Consider the following 15,681-nt stretch of genomic DNA (forward strand, 5'->3'; position numbering starts at 1 on the left):
AGACGCAAAATGAATCACTGGATTCTATTCCAACCTGATTGAGAACTGACAGATGATTAGCCGTGCTGTGACAGAGCGCGTTGTACATTTTCACTGAGAGGACGGGACTGTAGCCACTGACAACGGTGATGCCCAACATACAGCTTTCCATGGAAAGGAGTAAGAAGGATTGGATGAAGACAGTAGGAAAGCAGAGAGACGGAAGGGACAAAGCATCTCCATACGCTTATCTGAAATTCTCACCAGTGAATTACATCAGTATCTCTATCTTTATTTTATGCTTTATTCATAAATCATCCATAACCATTTGAATCTGCCTGACTGAGATTTACAAGATGACCATAGCTTGCTTCATACCAACAATCTCCGTGGGATCGACCCTTACTCGCGTAAGGTTTATTACTTGGACGACCCAGTGCACTTGCTGATTAGTTGTGCGAAGTTGTGATAAAGAGTTGAGATTGCAATTGAGCGTACCATGTTGATGGTGCCATTGATGATCACAATTTCGTGCACCAAGTTTTTGGCACCATTGCCGGGGAATTAAATGTCCTAACTACAGTTTCACATTTGTTCCCTGCAATAACATTGCCAAGTTTTGATCCGGCAACAACACCATGTTTTTGGCGCCGTTGCCGGGGATTGTTTGAGTTTGGACAACTGACGGTTCATCTTGTTGCTTAGCTTAGGTATTTTTCTTTAGAGTTCTTAAGAATGAATTCTAGTGTTTCAAGGTGATGTTCTTATCATCACCAAAGCTGATTGATTCTCATCAATTTAGCTCTTGAATATAATGTCCTACTGAAGCTTGAATAGCCATGTCTAATTTCTTTAGACTAAAGCTTTAGACTAACATTGCATGATTCCTGGAATTTTCATTAAGAATTTTGAAACCTTTATTTTCTTCTCCATATAATTTTCAAAAAATCCAAAAAAACTATAAAATCTTAAAACCAAAAATATGTTTTGTTTCTTGTTGAGTCTAGTGTCTCATTTTAAGTTTGGTGTCAATTGCATGTTTCTATTCTTCTTGCATTTTCTTCAAATTCATTCATGTGTCTTAATTGATCTTCAAGTTGCTCTTGATGATTTCTTTGTTCTGATCTTTAAATTCTCTTGTTTTGTGTGTTTTGTTGTATCTCATATGCATTCTCATTTTGTTAGTGTCAATTGTGTACAAACTTCTAAGTTTGGTGTCTTGCATGCATTGTTTATTTGATTTTAGTTGCATTGTGATCATTCCTCATCATTAAAAATCCACAAAATATTTTTAATCTGTGTCTTTTCAAGTCAATAATACAGAGAATTGAAGATTTAGAACATACAGTAAAGGAATTACACAGAAAAAAGTTGAACATTCAAAACGCCCAGTGAGGAAGGAAAACTGGCGTTTAAACGCCAGCCAGTGTGCCTGGCTGGGGGTTTAACGCCTAAAAGGGGTAAGTTTTGGGCGTTAAACGCCAGAATGTATACCATTCTGGGCGTTTAATGCCAGGATGGCACAAGAGGGAAGATTTTGTTTTTAATTCAAATTTTTTTCAAGTTTTCAAAATTTTTCAAAATTAAATTGTTTTTCAAATCATATCTTCTCAATCATATCTTTTAAAACTATATCTTTTCAATCATATCTTTTAATCACATCTTTTTCAAAATAGTTTTCAATCATATCTTTTTGATTTCTACTTTCAAAAATCTTTTTCAAAAATCACTTTATTTATTTCCCAATCTTAGTTTTCAAAAATCAATTACTTTTTTTTTAAATTTTTTTTATTAATTCACTTTAATTTTCAAAAATTTCTTCCCCTCTTCTCACATCCTTCTATTTATGGACTAACACTTCTCCATTATCAATAAATTTGAATTCTATCTTTCTAGATAAAGTTCGAATTCTTCTTCTACCCTCTCCTTCTATTTTTCTTTTCCTCTGACACCTGAAGGATTCTCTATACTGTGACATAGAGGATTCCATATTTTCTTGTTCTCTTCTCTTTCATATAAGCAGGAACAAAGACAAAAGCATTCTTGTTGAGGCTGACCCTGAACCTGAAAGGACCTTGAAGCGAAAGCTAAGAGAAGCTAAAGCACTACTCTCTGTAGAGGACCTAACAGAAATCTTCAAACAAGAAGAAGACATGGCAGCCGAAAATAACAACAATGCCAACAATGCAAGGAAGGTACTGGGTGACTTTACTGCACCTACCCCCGACGTCTATGGGAGAAGCATCTCTATCCCTGCCATTGGAGCAAACAACTTTGAGCTTAAGCCTTAATTAGTTTCTCTAATGCAACAGAATTGCAAGTTCCATGGACTTCCATTGGAAGATCCTCATTAGTTTTTAGCTGAGTTCTTGCAAATCTGTGACACTGTCAAGACCAATAGGGTTGACCCTGAGGTCTACAGACTTATGCTATTCCCTTTTGCTATAAGAGACAGAGCTAGGATATGGTTGGACTCACAACCTAAAGAAAGCCTGAACTCTTGGGAAAAGCTAGTCAATGCCTTCTTGGCAAAGTTTACCACCTCAAAAATTGAGTAAACTTAAGAGTGAAAGTCCAAACCTTCAGACAGAAAGAAGGTGAATCCCTCTATGAAGCTTGGGAAAGATACAAACAATTGATCAGAAAGTGCCATTCTGACATGCTTTCTGAATGGAGCATCATAGGTATCTTCTATGATGGTCTGTCTGAACTATCCAAGATGTCATTGGACAGCTCTACTGGAGGATCTCTTCATCTGAAGAAGACGCCTGCAGAAGCTCAAGAACTCATTGAAATGGTTGCAAATAACCAATTCATGTACACTTCTGAAAGGAATCCTGTGAACAATGGGACGAATCAGAAGAGAGAAGTTCTTGAGATTGATACTCTGAATGCCATACTGGCTCAGAACAAAATATTGACTCAGCAAGTCAATATGATTTCTCAAAGTCTGTCTGGAATGCTGCACCAGGCAGTACTAAGGACGCTTCATCTAAATAGGAAGCTTATGATCCTGAGAACCCTTCAATGGAAGAGGTGAATTACATGGGAGAACCCTATGGAAACACCTATAATCCTTCATGGAGAAATCATCCAAATCTCTCATGGAAGGATCAACAGAGACCTCAACAAGGTTTCAACAAAAATAATGGTGGAAGAAACAGGTTTAGCAATGGCAAGCCTTTTCCATCATCTTCTCAGCAACAGACAGAGAATTCAAAGCAGAGCCACTCTGACTTAGAAACCATGGTCTCTGATCTAATCAAAACCACTCAAAGTTTCATGACTGAAACAAGGTCATCCATTAGAAATTTGGAGGCACAAGTGGGACAGCTGAGCAAGAAAATTACTGATCTCCCTCCCAGTACTCTTCCAAGCAATACAGAAGAGAATCCAAAAGGAAAATGCAAAGCCATTAATATGACCCACATGACCGAACTTGGAGAGGAGGAAGAGGCAGTGATCGCCACTGAAGAAGACCCCAATGGACGTCCACTGGCCTCCAATGAGTTCCCTAATGAGGAACCATGGGAATCCGAGGCTCATAATGAGACCATAGAGATTCCATTGGATTTACTTCTGCCATTCATGAGCTCTGATGAGTACTCTTCCTCTGAAGAGGATGATGATGTCACTGAAGAGAAAGTTGCTAAATACCTTGGAGCAATCATGAAGCTAAATGACAAGTTATTTGGTAATGAGACTTGGGAGGATGAACCCCCTTTGCTCACCAAAGAACTGGATGACTTGACTAGGCAGAGATTACCTCAAAAGAGACAGGATCCTGAGAAGTTTTCAATACCTTGTACCATGGGCACCATGACCTTTAAGAAGGCTCTGTGTGACTTAGGGTCAAGCATAAACCTCATGCCTTTCTCTGTAATGGAGAAGCTAGGGATCTTTGAGGTACAAGCTGCAAGAATCTCACTAGAGATGGCAGATAATTCAAGAAAACAAGCTTATGGACTTGTAGAGGATGTTCTGGTAAAGATTGAAGACCATTACATCCCTGCTGTTTTCATAGTCCTAGAGACTGGGAAGTGCATGGATGAATCCATCATCCTTGGTAGACCCTTCCTAGCCACAGCAAAGGCTGTGATTGATGTTGACAGAGGAGAATTGATCATTCAAGTGATTGAAGAATCCTTTGTGTTTAAGGCTCAAGGATATTCCTCTGTAACCATGGAGAGGAAGCATGAAGAGCTTCTCTCAAAACAGAGCCAAACAGAGCCCCCAGTCAAACTCTAAGTTTGGTTTTGGGAGGCCACAACCAGCTTATAAGTTTGGTGTTGAACCCTCACATTCAAACTCTAAGTTTGGTGTTGGGAGGTTCCAACATTGCTTTGAACATCTGTGAGGCTCCATGAGAGCCCACTGTCAAGCTACTGACATTAAAGAAGCGCTTGTTGGGAGGCAACCCAATGTTATATTTATCTATTTTCCTTTGTTATTTTATGTTTTCTGTAGGTCGATGATCATGGGAAGTCACAAAATCAATTGAAAAAGCAAAAATAGAATAAAAAATAGAAAGAAAAATAGCACACCCTGGAGGAAAACCTTGCTGGTGTTTAGACGCCAGTAAGGGCAGCAAATGGGCGTTTAACGCCCAGTCTGACCCCATTCTGGGTGTTTAACGCCAGAAAGAGACACTAGACTGGCGTTTAACGCCAGGAATGGGCACCAAGCTGGCGTTAAACGCCAGAAATGGGCACCAGCCCGGCGTTTAACGCCAGGATTGGCAGAAAGAGCAATTTTGCTCGCCACTTGGTGTAGGGGTGAATTATCCTTGACACCTTAGGATCTGTGGACCCCACAGGATCCCCACCTACCCCACCACTCTCTCTCTTCTTCACCCATTCACCAATCACCTCAACACCTCTTCCCCAAAAACCCCTCACCTATCAAATCTTACCATTCTCTTCACCTCTCACATCCATCCTTCATAAAACCCCACCTACCTCACCATTCAAATTCAAAACACTTTCCCTCCAAAACCCACCCATACATGACCGACCCCTACCCCTCTCTCCACCCCTATATAAACCCATCTTCACCACCTCATTTTCACACAACTTAAACACTACTTCTCCCCCTTGGCCGAACCACAAAGCCCCCTCTATCTCCTCCATTTCTTCTTCTTCTACTCTCTTCTTTCTTCTTTTGCTCGAGGACGAGCAAACCTTCTAAGTTTGGTGTGGTAAAAGCATTACTTTTTGTTTTTCCATAATCATTTATGGCACCTAAGGCCGGAGAAACCTCTAGAAAGAGGAAAGGGAAGGCAAAAACTTCCACATCCGAGTCATAAGAGATGGAGAGATTCATCTCAAGGGTGCATCAAGACCACTTCTATGAAGTTGTGGCCATGAAGAAGGTGATCCCCGAGGTCCCTTTCAAACTCAAAAAGAGTGAATATCCAGAGATCTGACATGAGATTCAAAGAAGAGGTTGGGAAGTTCTTACCAACCCCATTCAACAAGTCGGAATCTTAATGGTTCAAGAGTTCTATGCCAATTCATGGATCACCAAGAACCATGATCAAAGTGTGAACCCGGACCCAAAGAATTGGCTTACAATGGTTCAGGGGAAATGCTTAGATTTTAGTCCAGAAAATGTAAGGTTGGCATTCAACTTTCCCATGATGCAAGGAGATGAACACCCTTACACTAGAAGGGTCAACTTTGATCAGAGGTTAGACCAAGTCCTCATAGACATTTGTGAAGAGGGCGCTCAATGGAAGAGAGATTCAAGAGGGAAGCTGGTTCAACTGAGAAGGCATGACCTCAAGCCCGTGGCTAGGGATGGTTGGAGTTTATCCAACGCTCAATCATTCCCACTAGCAACCGGTCCGAAGTTACTATAGACCGGGCTATCATGATTCATAGCATCATGATTGGAGAGGAAGTAGAAGTTCATGAGGTTATATCCCAAGAACTTTATAGGGTGGCGGACAACTCCTCTACCTTGGCAAGGTTAGCCTTTCCTCATCTCATTTGTTACCTCTGTTATTCAGTTGGAATTGACATAGAGGGAGACATCCTCATTGATGAGGACAAGCCCATCACTAAGAAAAGGATGGAGCAAACAAGAGATCCCACTCATCATGAAATCCCTGAGATGCCTCAAGGGATGCACTGTCCTCCACAAAACTATTGGGAGCAAATCAACACCTCCCTAGGAGAATTGAGTTCCAACATGGGACAACTAAGGGTGAAGCACCAAAAACATTCCATCCTCCTCCATGAAGTTAGAGAAGATCAAAGAAATCATGAGAAAGGAGCAACAAAGGCAAGGAAGAGACATTGAGGAGCTCAAGCACTCCATAAGATCTTCAAGAGGAAGAACAAGCCGCCATCACTAAGGTGGACCCATTCGTTAATTTCCTTGTTCTTTATTTTCCTATTTTTCGAATTTATATGCCTATGTTTATCTATATTTGTGTCTTATTACATGATCATTAGTGTCTTAGTGTCTATGCCTTAAAGTTATGAATGTCCTATGAATCCATCACCTTTCTTAAATGAAAAATGTTCTTAATTTAAAAAGAGAAGAATTGCATGAATTTTGAATTTTATAACAGATTAATTATTTTGATGTGGTGGCAATACTTTGACTTCTGAATGTATGCTTGAACAGTGCATATGTCTTTTGAATTTGTTGTTCATGAATGTTGGCTCTTGAAAGAATGATGAAAAAGGAGACATGTTACTGAGGATCTGAAAAATCATTAAAATGATTCTTGAAGCAAGAAAACGTAGTGAATTAAAAAAAACGAAAAAAAAGGGGGGAAAAAGAAAAAGAAAAATATATAAAGTTGTGATTCAAGGCAAAAAGAGTGTGCTTAAGAACCTTGGACACCTCTAATTGGGGACTCTAGCAAAGCTGAGTCATAATCTGAAAAGGTTCACCCAGTTATGTGTCTGTGGCATGTATGTATCCGGTGGTAATACTGGAAGACAGAGTGCTTTGGGCCACGGCCAAGACTCATAAAGTAGCTGTGTTCAAGAATCATCATACTTAACTAGGAGAATCAATAACACTATCTGGATTCTGAGTTCCTATAGAAGCCAATCATTCTGAATTTCAAAGGATAAAATGAGATGCCAAAACTGTTCAGAGGCAAAAAGCTAAAAGCCCCGCTCATCTAATTAATATTGATCTTCATAGATGTTTTTGGAATTCATTGCATATTCTCTTCTTTTTATCTTATTTGATTTTCAGTTGCTTGGGGACAAGCAATAATTTAAGTTTGGTGTTGTGATGAGCGGATAATTTATACGCTTTTTGGCATTGTTTTTAGTATGTTTTTAGTATGATTTAGTTAGTTTTTATTATATTTTTATTAGTTTTTAGTTAAAATTCACTTTTCTGGACTTTACTATGAGTTTGTGTGTTTTTTTGTGATTTCAGGTATTTTCTTGCTGAAATTGAGGGACATGAGAAAAAATCTGATTCAGAGGTTGAAAAGGACTACAGATGCTGTTGGATTCTGACCTCCCTGCACTCGAAGTGGATTTTCTGGAGCTACAGAAGCCCAATTGGTGCGCTCTCAACTGCGTTAGAAAGTAGACATTCTGGGCTTTCCAGCAATGTTTAATAGTCCATACTTTGTCTGAGATTTGATGGCTCAAACCGGCGTTCCATATCAGCTCAAAACTACCCAGCGTTAAACACCGGAACTGGCGTTTAACTCCAGGAAAAGTCTCTACACATGAAAGCTTCAATGCTCAGCCCAAGCACACACCAAGTGGACCCCAGAAGTGGATTTTTACGTCATTAACTCATTTCTGTATATCCTAGGTTACTAGTTCACTATAAATAGGATCTTTTGACATTGTATCTTTACCTCATGACACATTACACGTTTCTTATTGTATCTTTTACGGCATGAGTCTCTAAACCCCATGGTCGGGGGTGAGGAGCTCTGCTGTGTCTTGATGGATTAATGCAATTACTACTATTTTTTTATTCAATTACGCTTGCTTCTATTCTAAGATATCACTTGTTCTTAAACTTGATGAATGTGATGATCCGTGACACTCATCATCATTCTCACCTATGAACGTGTGCCTGACAACCACCTTCGTTCTACCTTAGATTGAGTAGATATCTCTTGGATTTTTTAATCAGAATCTTCGTGGTATAAGCTAGAATTGATGGCGGCATTCAAGAGAATCCGGAAGGTCTAAACCTTGTCTGTGGTATTCTGAGTAGGATTCAAGAATTGAATGACTGTGACGAGCTTCAAACTCCTGAAGGCTGGGCGTTAGTGATAGACGCAAAAGAATCACTGGATTCTATTCCAACCTGATTGAGAACCGATAGATGAATAGCCGTGCTGTGACAGAGCGCGTTGAACATTTTCACTGAGAGGATGGGAGGTAGCCATTAACAACGGTGAAACCCTACATACAGCTTGCCATGGAAGGAGCCTTGCGTGCATGAAGAAGAAGACAGTAGGAAAGCAGAGATTCAGAAGATAGAGCATCTCCAAAACCTCAACCTGTTCTCCATTACTGCAAAACAAGTATTTATTTCATGTTCTCTTACTTTTCACAGTTAAACCTGAGAATTATTGATATCCTGACTAAGAGTTACAAGGTAACCATACCTTGCTTCAAGCCGACAATCTCCGTGGGATCGACCCTTACTCACGTAAGGTATTACTTGGATGACCCAGTGCACTTGCTGGTTAGTTGTGTGGAATTGCAAAAGTGTGATTGCAATTTCGTGCACCAAGTTTTTGATGTGATGAGCGGATAATTTATACGCTTTTTGGCATTATTTTTAGTATGTTTTTAGTATGTTTTAGTTAGTTTTTATTATATTTTTATTAGTTTTTAGTTAAAATTTACTTTTCTAGACTTTACTATACGTTTGTGTGTTTTTGCTGTGATTTCAGGTATTTTCTGGCTAAAATTGAGGGACCTGAGTAAAAATCTGATTCAGAGGCTGAAAAGGACTGCAGATGTTGTTGGATTCTAACCTCCCTGCACTCGAAGTGGATTTCCTGGCGCTACAGAAGCCCAATTGGCGCGCTTTCAACTGCGTTGGAAAGTAGACATCCTGGGCTTTCCAGCAATGTATAATAGTTTATAATTTGCCCGAGATTCGATGGCCCAAACCGGCGTTCCAAATCAACTCAAAACTGCCCAACGTTAAACGCCGGAACTAGCACAAGAATGGGAGTTAAACGTCCAAACTGGCACAAAAGCTGACGTTTAACTCCAAGAAAAGTCTCTACACATGAAAGCTTCAATGCTTAGCCCGAGCACACACCAAGTGGGCCCGGAAGTGGATTTTTATGTCATTTACTCATCTTTGTAAATCCTAGGCTACTAGTTCTCTACAAATAGGACCTTTTGCTATTGTATTTTCATCTTTTGATCATTTTAGATCTTAGGATCATCTTTGATCAGTTCTATGCTATCTTAGCTCACGTTTTGGGAGGCTGGCCTCACGTCCATGCCTAGACCTTGTTCTTATGTATTTTCAATGGTGGAGTTTCTACACACCATAGATTAAGGTGTGGAGCTCTGCTGTACCTTGAGTATTAATGCAATTACTATTGTTCTTCTATTCAATTCAGCTTGTTCTTGTTCTAAGATATCACTTGTTCCTCAACTTGATGAATATGATGATTCGTGACACTCATTATCATTCTCACCGATGAACGCGTGCCTGACAACCACTTCCGTTCTACCTTAGATTTTGTGGATATCTCTTGGATCCCTTAATCGGAATCTTCGTGGTATAAGCTAGAATTGATGGCGGCATTCAAGAGAATCCGGAAGGTCTAAACCTTGTCTGTGGTATTCTGAGTAGGATTCAAGGATTGAATGACTGTGACGAGCTTCAAACCCCTGAAGGCTGGGCGTTAGTGACAGACGCAAAAGAATCACTGGATTCTATTTCAACCTGATTGAGAACTGACAGATGATTAGCCGTGCTGTGACAGAGTGCGTTGAACATTTTCACTGAGAGGACGGGACTGTAGCCACTGACAATGGTGATGCCCAACATACAGCTTCCCATGGAAAGGAGTAAGAAGGATTGGATGATGACAGTAGGAAAGCAGAGAGACGGAAGGGACAAAGCATCTCCATACGCTTATCTGAAATTCTCACCAATGAATTACATAAGTATCACTATCTTTATATTATGTTTTATTTATCTTTTAATCATTAATCCTCCATAACCATTTAAATCCGCCTGACTGAGATTTACAAGATGACCATAGCTTGCTTCATACCAACAATCTCCGTGAGATTGACCCTTACTTGCGTAAGGTTTATTACTTAGACGACCCAGTGCACTTACTGGTTAGTTGTGCGAAGTTGTGATAAAGAGTTGAGATTGCAATTGAGCGTACCATGTTGATTGCACCATTGATGCTCACAATTTCGTGCACCAAGTTTTTGGCGCCGTTGCCGGGGATTGTTTGAGTTTGGACAACTGACGGTTCATCTTGTTGCTTAGCTTAGGTATTTTTCTTCAGAGTTCTTAAGAATGAATTCTAGTGTTTCAAGGTGATGTTCTTATCATCACCAAAGCTGATTGATTCTCATCAATTTAGCTCTTGAATGCAATGTCCTGCTGAAGCTTGGCTAGCCATGTCTAATTTCTTTAGACTGAAGCTTTAGACTAACATTGCATGATTCTTGGAATTCTCATTAAGAATTTTTGATATCCTTATTTTCTTTTTCACTCAATTTTTGAAAAAAATCCAAAAAAATTACAAAATCATAAAAACCAAAAATAATTTTATGTTTCTTGTTGAGTCTAGTGTCTCATTTTAAGTTTGGTGTCAATTGCATGTTTCTGTTCTTCTTGCATTTTTCAAATTCATTCATGTGTCTTAATTGATCTTCAAGTTGTTCTTGATGATTTCCTTGTTCTGATCTTTAAATTCTCTTGTCTTGAGTGTTTTGTTGTTTCTCATATGCCTTCTCATTTTGTTAGTGTCAGTAGTATACAAACTTCTAAGTTTGGTGTCTTGCATGCATTGTTTATTTGATCCTAGTTTCATTTTGATTATTCCTCATTATTAAAAATCCAAAAAAAAAATTTTATTTGTGTCTTTTCAAGTCAATAATACAGAGAATTGAAGATTCAGAACATACAGCAGAGGAATTACACAGAAAAAGCTGGGCGTTCAAAACGCCCAGTGAAGAAGGAAAACTGGCGTTTAAACGCCAGCCAGGGTACCTGGCTGGGCGTTTAACGCCCAAAAGGGTAGTATTTTTGGGCGTTAAATGCCAGAATGGATACCATTCTGGGCGATTAACGCCAGGATGGCAAAAGAGGGAAGATTTTGTTTTTAATTCAAATTTTTTTTTCAAGTTTTCAAAACTTTTCAAAATCAAATCTTTTTCAAATCATATCTTTTCAATTATATATTTTCAAAATCAATTTCTTTCCATTTTCAAAGATACTTGCTAACAATTAATGATTTGATTCAACATTTCAAGTATGTTGCCTTTTCTGTTGAGAAAGGTTTAATGTCTGAATCATATCTTTTCTTGTTAGCCAAGTCATTAATTTTAAAAATCAAATCTTTTTAAATTGTTTCTCAATCATATCTTTTCAATTACATCTTTTTTTAAAAGCCATAACTTTTCAATCATATTTTCTTAATCACATCTTTTTCAAAATAGTTTTCAATCATATCTTTTTTATTTCTAATTTCAAAATCTTTTTCAAAAATCACTTTATTTCTTTCCCAATCACATTTTTCGAAAATCATTCATCAATTTTTCAAAATGTTTTTAAAATCTTTTTAATTTATTTTTGAAAATTTCTTCCCCTCTTCTCACATCCTTCTATTTATGGACTAACACTACTCCTCAATGCACAATTCAAATTCTATCTTTCTTGATAAGTTCGAATTCTTCTACCTCTTCCTTCTATTTTTCTTTTCCTCTAACACCTCAAGGAATCTCTATACTGTGACACAGAGGATTCCATATTTTCTTGTTCTCTTCTCTTTCATATGAGTAGGAACAAAGAGAAAAGCATTCTTGTTGAGGCTGACCCTGAACCTAAAAGAACCTTGAAGCGAAAGCTAAGAGAAGCTAAGGCACAACTCTCTGTAGAGGACCTAACAAAAATCTTCAAATAAGAGGAAGACATGGCAGCCGAAAACAACAACAATGCCAACAATGCAAGGAAGGTGCTGGGTGACTTTACTGCACCTACTCCCGATTTCTATGGGAGAAGCATCTTTATCCCTGCCATTGAAGCAAACAACATTGAGCTTAAGCCTCAATTAGTTTCTCTAATGCAACAGAATTGCAAGTTCCATGCACTTCCATTGGAAGATCCTCATCAGTTTTTAGCTGAGTTCTTGCAAATCTGTGACACTGTCAAGACTAATGGGGTTGACCCTGAGGCCTATAGACTTATGCTATTCCCTTTTGCTATAAGAGACAGAGCTAGGATATGGTTGGACTCACAACCTAAAGAAAGCCTGAACTCTTGGGAAAAGCTAGTCAATGCCTTCTTGGCAAAGTTCTTTCCACCTCAAAAATTGAGCAAGCTTAGAGTGGAAGTCTAAACCTTCAGACAGAAGGAAGGTGAATCCCTCTATGAAGCTTGGGAAAGATACAAACAATTGATCAGAAAGTGCCCTTCTGACATGCTTTCTGAATGGAGCATCATAGGTATCTTCTATGATGGTCTGTCTGAACTGTCCAAGATGTCATTGGACAGCTCTGCTGGAGGATCTCTTCATCTGAAGAAGACGCTTGCAGAAGCTCAAGAACTCATTGAAATAGTTGCAAATAACCAATTCATGTACACTTTTGAAAGGAATCCTTTGAACAATGGGACGAATCAGAAGAAAGGAGTTCTTGGGATTGATACTCTGAATGCCATACTGGCTCAGAACAAAATATTGACTCAACAAGTCAATATGATTTCTCAAAGTCTATCTGGAATGCAAGCTGCACCAGGTAGTACTAAGGACGCTTCATCTGAAGAGGAAGCTTATGATCCTGAGAACCCTTCAATGGAAGAGGTGAATTACATGGGAGAATCCTATGGAAAAACCTATAATCCTTCATGGAGAAATCATCCAAATCTCTCATGGAAGGATCAACAGAGACCTCAACAAGGTTTCAACAACAATAATGGTTGAAGAAACAGGTTTAGCAATGGCAAACCTTTTCCATCATCTTCTCAGCAACAGATAGAGAATTCTAAGCAGAACCACTCTGACTTAGCAACCATGGTCTCTGATCTAATCAAAACCACTCAAAGTTTCATGACTGAAACAAGGACCTCCATTAGGAATTTGGAGGCACAAGTGGGACAGCTGAGTAAGAAAGTTACCGAACTACCTCCCAGTACTCTTCCAAGCAATACAGAAGAGAATCCAAAAGGAGAATGCAAGGCCATTAACATGACCCACATGACCGATCTTGGAGAGGAGGAAGAGGCAGTGATCGCCACTGAGGAAGACCTCAATGGACGTCCACTGGCCTCCAATGAGTTCCCTAATGAGGAACCATGGAAATCTGAGGCTCATAATGAGACCATAGAGATTCCATTGGATTTACTTCTGCCATTCATGAGCTCTAATGAGTATTCTTCCTCTGAAGAGGATGAAGATGTCACTGAAGAGCAAGTTTCCAAGTACCTTAGAGCAATCATGAAGCTAAATGACAAGTTATTTAGTAATGAGACTTGGGAGGATGAACCCCCTTTGCTCACCAAAGAACTGGATGACTTGTCCAGGCAGAAATTACCTCAAAAGAGAAAGGACCTTGGGAAGTTCTCAATACCTTGTACCATAGGCACCATAACCTTTAAGAAGGCTCATTGTGACTTAGGGTCAAGCATAAACCTCATGCCTCTCTCTGTAATGGAGAAGCTAGGGATCTTTGAGGTACAAGCTGCAAGAAACGAGAGATGGCAGACAATTCAAGAAAATAAGCTTATGGACTTGTAGAGGATGTTCTGGTAAAGATTGAAGACCATTACATCCCTACTGATTTCATAGTCCTAGAGACTGGGAAGTGCATGGATGAATCCATCATCCTTGGCAAACCCTTCCTAGCCACAACAAAGGCTGTGATTGATGTTGACAGAGGAGAATTGATCATTCAAGTGAATGAAGAATCCTTTGTGTTTAAAGCTCAAGGATATCCCTCTGTAACCATGGAGAGGAAGCATGAAGAGCTTCTCTCAAAATAGAGTCAAACAGAGCCCCCACAGTCAAACTCTAAGTTTGGTGTTGGGAGGCCACAACCAACTTCTAAGTTTGGTGTTGAACCCCCACATTCAAACTCTAGGTTTGGTGTTGGGAGGTTCCAACATTGCTCTGAGTATCTGTGAGGCTCCATGAGAGCCCACTGTCAAGCTACTGACATTAAAGAAGCGCTTGTTGGGAGGCAACCCAATGTTATATTTATCTATTTTCCTTTGTTATTTTATGCGTTTTGTAGGTTGATGATCATGGGAAGTCATAAAATCAATTGAAAAAGCAAAAACAGAATGAAAATCATAAAAAAAAATAGGACAACCTGGAGGAAAACCTTGCTAGCATTTAAACGCCAGTAAGGGCAACAAATGGGCGTTTAACACCCAGTCTGATGTTTGATCAGTTCTATGCTATCTTAGATCACGTTTTGGGAGGCTGGCCTCACGGCCATGCCTAGACCTTGTTCTTATGTATTTTCAACGGTGGAGTTTCTACACACCATAGATTAAGGGGTGGAACTCTGCTGTACCTCGAGTATTAATGCAATTACTATTGTTCTTCTTTTCAATTCAGCTTGTTCTTATTCTAAGATATCACTTGTTCCTCAACTTGATGAATGTGATGATCCATGACACTCATTATCATTCTCACCTATGAACGTGTGCCTGACAACCACCTCCGTTCTACCTTAGATTGAGTGGATATCTCTTGGATCCCTTAATCAAAATCTTCGTGGTATAAGCTAGAATTGATGGCGGCATTCAAGAGAATCCGGAAGGTCTAAACCTTGTCTGTGGTATTTTGAGTAGGATTCAAGGATTGAATGACTATGACAAGCTTCAAACTCCTGAAGGCTGGGCGTTAGTGACAGACGCAAAAGAATCACTGGATTCTATTCCAACCTGATTGAGAACTGACAGATGATTAGCCGTGCTGTGACAGAGCGCGTTGAACATTTTCACTGAGAGGACGGGACTGTAGCCATTGACAACAGTGATGCCCAACATACAGCTTGCCATGGAAAGGAGTAAAAAGGATTGGATGAAGACAGTAGGAAAGCAGAGAGACGGAAGGGACAAAGCATCTCCATATGCTTATCTGAAATTCTCACCAATGAATTACATAAGTATCTCTATCTTTATCTTATGTTTTATTCATTAATCCTCCTTAACCATTTGAATCTGCCTGACTGAGATTTACAAGATGACCATAGCTTGCTTCATACCAACAATCTCCGTGGGATCGACCCTTACTCGCGTAAGGTTTATTACTTGGACGACCCAGTACACTTGCTGGTTAGTTGTGCGAAGTTGTGATAAAGAGTTGAGATTGCAATTGAGCGTACCATGTTGATGGCGCCATTGATGATCACAATTTCGTGCATCAAGTTTTTGGCGCCGTTGCTGGGGATTGTTCGAGTTTGGACAACTGACGATTTATCTTGTTGCTTAGATTAGGACTGTTTTATTTTTGTTGATTTAGAGTCTTTTATTTGAGTCTAG

The 15,681-nt window shown here is 39.4% G+C and overlaps 1 non-coding gene across 1 annotated transcript; it reads right to left on the bottom strand.

Annotated features, from left to right (window-relative positions):
- Positions 1–12,511: 12,511 nt before the first annotated feature.
- LOC112765646 (small nucleolar RNA R71) lies at positions 12,512–12,619 on the bottom strand. The gene has a single exon (XR_003183857.1). It is a non-coding gene; the product is annotated as a small nucleolar RNA R71 (small nucleolar RNA).
- Between the last annotated feature and the right edge of the window lie 3,062 nt (positions 12,620–15,681).

Source organism: Arachis hypogaea, chromosome 2 (genome assembly GCF_003086295.3).
Source record: "Arachis hypogaea cultivar Tifrunner chromosome 2, arahy.Tifrunner.gnm2.J5K5, whole genome shotgun sequence".
Lineage (NCBI taxonomy): Eukaryota > Viridiplantae > Streptophyta > Magnoliopsida > Fabales > Fabaceae > Arachis > Arachis hypogaea.